The 4,580-nt window shown below is 41.0% G+C and overlaps 1 protein-coding gene across 2 annotated transcripts in view; it reads left to right on the top strand.

Annotated features, from left to right (window-relative positions):
- TMTC2 (transmembrane and tetratricopeptide repeat containing 2) overlaps positions 1-4,580 on the top strand; it is a 460,161-nt gene that overhangs the window by 108,555 nt on the left and 347,026 nt on the right. The window lies entirely within an intron of this gene.

The following is a 4,580-nucleotide window of genomic DNA, read 5'->3' on the forward strand; positions in this document are numbered from 1 at the left end:
AGGAGAATGGCGTGAACCCGGGAGGCAGAGCTTGCAGTGAGCTGAGATCCGGCCACTGCACTCCAGCCCGGGCGACAGAGCGAGACTCCGTCTCAAAACAGACAAACAAACAAACAAACAAAAATAGTAGATATATTTCTTCTGCAAGTTCTGGAGGCTACACATTTGAGATAGTGTCTGCAGGGTTGGTTTCTTCTGAGAAGTGTGGGATTAGTTCTGTGTGTCTCCCTTTCTCAGCTTCTGGTAGTTTGTTGACCATCTCTGGCTTTCCTGGCCTTATATTCCAATCTGAGCCTTCATCTTCACATAGTCGTCACTCTGCATGTGTGTCTGTGTCCACATTTCCCCTTTTTATATAGACACCTCAACATATCTTTTTGAGGGTGCATAATGTAACCTACAACAGAGGTCTTGCCCATGAATCCCTCAGAGTTTCCTACTGTAGTTGTAGTGTTCTTACCGGCAAGGAGCATGAAGTTTCACGGTGAAGCTTTCACCATCACGTGTGCCGGCATGTGTTGTTTCTTTGTCCAGGATCCTAGTCCCAGTCAATTTCTCTGGCCTTTTGCAAGACTACATCAGAATACATAGTATAATAAAAAAGTAAAGAGATACAAACTAATTTAATGTGTGTTTGTAGGTATGAAGCAGAGAAGTTAAAGTATTTAAGCTGTGGAATCTAACCTGGTTTCAAATAATGGCTTTCCTATCCCTGTGACCTGGGCAAGGCACGTAAACCTCAATTTCTTCATCTGTCGACTGAAGGTACTAATAGTGTCTTTCTCACAGAGGATTGCTTGCAGAATAAATGAGATATTAGTCATAAAACCTTAGCTGTAGTGCCTGGCCTATAGGGTGAGCATACAAAACGACAGCCTACAAGAAGGCAAACGAGAAATTCTGCCGCCTCTTGCAGATACTGGGAAACAGGCCTATACCCGGGCTGAGGGAGACGTCTAGCTTATGACTTTGCAGTGTGGCTTCCCTCTGTCCGCTACAAGTCCTACTCTGTCATGATTCCTGCTCTGTTCAGCTTGTGTGTCTGGACAGTTTTTCTCCTAACTCGGCACCCAGCTGGACACCAGACTGCTTTCTTCTCTTTCAAGCTGTTGCATTTATTGTGTTTTCGGAGCAGGACTCATATTTTTCTCATTAAAGCACATTATCGAAGGAAAGGGAGAAAAAGGTAAATGTCAGAATTTACTTAAGCTCCTGAAGTAGTAAATGCTGTTTAACATCCTCCCACCACCAAAATTTGAGTTTTAGTGTTTCCACACTTAAGAACTTGGAAACGTATGACTTAACTGTCATTGATGAGATAATAAAAATGACACCTCCATACTTTTTTTGCAGAGAGTAGGGAGACAACAGGGTTTGTCCTTGTCAGTTTTTAACTGGTAGAGTCAAATCCTATAGAAACACATTTTTCCTGTTAGCATTTATTTGGAAATATGGAATGTGTTTGTGTGTGGCTTAGAGCTGTCCCTGTTGGTTGTACATCATTATTAAACAACAAAGAGGGGGTTAAATCAGAAACACACATTGGCATGCTTAGTAAACATATTAATGGAAGTTCAGGATACTAGCCTATAGCTTTGTAACTTTTATGTATTTGATTCTCAACAGTACTTATTTATAAACCTTTTAAAAAGAAGGCAAGGGTTTTGACAACTTCCAAAATACTTGGCCATCGTTTTTAAGGATCTCCTATGTTCAAACTTGTATGATAGGGCCCATGGGAGTATTTCAGGCATGGGGTGAGGATGAGGGAATCTTCCACTGTCATAAGGGACATAAGACAATTGGGTAAAGGCATTTGCAGGAATAGAACTGATTTCTAATTGGGTAATTCGAGAAAAGTTTTTTAGTTTTCCTTCTTGAAAGATAAAATTGATTTTGACAAAATAGGGTAAAGGAGGAAGGATTCCAAGGAAAAGACATGAGATATATGAAAGTGAATTGCTGGTTTGAAGCATGAAGTATAGAGATAATGTTGGAAAGACAGGAAAAGAACCAGTTGTAGAAGGTTGATGATAACACACTGAGGGGTTTAGACTTTGTGGTAGAAAATTAGGAGTAACCCCTTTGAACAGGCTCTGCGGAAGAAAACACTAGTCTGGTAGTGTAGGATACTTAGAGATGCTTTGGTGATGGAGACAGCTTCAAGGAGCTTCTGTAGTATTCCTGGTTTGTAGTCATGAGGGCTTGAATGTTATTAATGAAAGTCAGAATGTGGAGAGAATGACAAGAAATGAAAGTCAGAATGTGGAGAGAATGACAAGATGTGTGACATATTGTAAAAGTGTTATCAACAGGACTTGATGCATGTTAGAATATGAGAAGGAATCAAAGATGACTCTCATGTTTTGATCCAGGGTGTCTAGGAACACTGAATGGCAAATGTAAAGAATACAAGAGGATGTGAAATTTTGGGTATATCATCCTCGAGTGGCCAGTATGACAGTGTATCCAGGTGAATGCCTCACAAGGCAGTTGGAAATGTGAAAGACTTGGTGAGAGGAACAAATATTGGATTCATTCTCATTGACAAGACATCAAGACAGCTGAGTTTGTTACAGTAGGTAGCTAGCCAGGCAGGCTAGAGAAGGCTCCCCACTCTCTACCCACCAGGAATATCAGGCAATCATCAGGTGATGGTTCAGCAGTTATCACAAGGCCTCTCTAAAAATGATGGTTGGCAGCCAGCACCAGGGAGAGGCAGTTTCCTGATGGTTCACAGTTGTTACATGAAAGTGATCATTGATCTCAGGTGCCAGGGAGAGGCAATTTCGCAATAGACAAAAACACTTGAAATTGGTAATTGGCAGCTCAGGAATTGGACGAGTAGGCTTGGTCATGTGCATTAGGAGACAAAATGGCAAGAGTATGACCTTCCAGAGGCGTTCCACTGGAAAAGGGAAAAATGCTTCCGTTGAGCATGCATGCACCTCCAGTAAACACACTGTGCATGCTCACCTCCCAAATGTTAGCAGGCCACCGGGCGTGCGGGCAGCCTACCCCAAGGAAAGGATCACGGTAAAAGGGATGTAAGACACCGGAAGTAGTGCCAACATAAAAAACCCCAAATCAAAAGGTCAGACACCACCCTTGACCTCCAGAGTTCCTGCTTGGGTCTCTTCCAAGTGTATCGTCTTTTCTTTCCTGTCCTAAAGCTTTTTAATAAACTTTCTTTCCTATTCTGAAACTTGCTTCGGTGTCTTTTTCTGTCTTATGCCCTTCAGTGGAATTCTTCTGAGGAGGCAAGTATTGAGGTTGCTGCAGACCGGTATGGATTCATTTCCAGCAATTCAGATATTCATCACATCCCTAAGAAGTTCAGTGACATGAATGCTATTTCAAAGAAAAAAGGGTTAAAAACTTCAGGCTCTGGAGGAGGAGCTGGAAAGAAGGGAGTAATGATCTTCAGAGGGCAGAATGAAAGTGCAGCCTTACAGAGTAGTACAGGAGAGAGCATGATGAAGGCAATGCAGTAGTCAATAGCATGAAATGTTTTTGTGAGATAAAGGAGGTTGGTCACCTTTCAGGAAGAGAGTTTTTGGCTAAGAGTATAGGGGCCTAGGTCAAAGTAAATGGAGTTAAGGCATCCATAAGTGTTCAAAAAGTGGAAACTGCTTTTATTGACTTCCTCTGAAAATTTCTAGAATTTCTTTGAAAAATCATGATGTATTATTTTTGTTACCTAGAAACTTTTTCTGAAAGATAAGTCTTGGGGCTTTTAATGGAAGAGGTGTTACTTCTTCACTCCTGGACCTTTTTAAGCAGTGATGATTACATTTTTGTTTTAATAACAAAGGGTGGGCTTTGCAAAGAATACAATAGGTGCTTAGATAAATTTTTTTTTTTAATTGCTCTTTTGAAGCACCTTATCTCTTCTTAAATATAAAAGGGCTTTCTACAAAAGGCTCAAGTGCTTATTGATCAACTGATACCGATTTAAAATTGAAATGTCAGTTTTCAGAAGGAGTAACTTTTTCCAGTATTGAGTAGTGCAATGAGGCTTTTTTACCCAGAAATTTCAAGGAGCACTCAGTTTTCATAAGAAGTCTTGCATTTGAAGACACTGGAAGTTGATTTTCTTCACAACCATTAACATATAAGAGACAGACCTAAACTATGACTGTACATGGGCCCTATGGAAGCACAGTGGATTGCCCCTGTTAGAAATGCTTGTTCCCCGGTGCCATAAAGAAACAGCACTTGAACATAAATTTAACTTCCTCAGCAAGGCCAGTTTTACTTTCTGCAGAAAGGATACACCCTCCAGCAGTTTCGCCATGAGAGTATACTGAACAAAGGAGACAGGGTCATTTATAACCTGACACATCCACCCTACTGCTGTGTCCAGTTTCCATTGACTGGTATAGGACTTCACATTCTATATTTGTCCCTGTTGGCTAGCAACTTAGAACTTTTAAAAAGAGGCAAAGGCAGAGGAAAACGAAGGAGGACGTAACTTGTGGAATGCTGAGAAAGGTAGAAACACCTTCAAATAAAGAAGAGGAACAGGCTATGACCTAATGCTTGCTTGGACTAGTATAAGCATGCCAAGGCAAATATTT

This window comes from Colobus angolensis, unplaced genomic scaffold (assembly GCF_000951035.1).
Source record: "Colobus angolensis palliatus isolate OR3802 unplaced genomic scaffold, Cang.pa_1.0 Scaffold131, whole genome shotgun sequence".
In the NCBI taxonomy this organism is placed as follows: Eukaryota; Metazoa; Chordata; class Mammalia; order Primates; family Cercopithecidae; genus Colobus; species Colobus angolensis.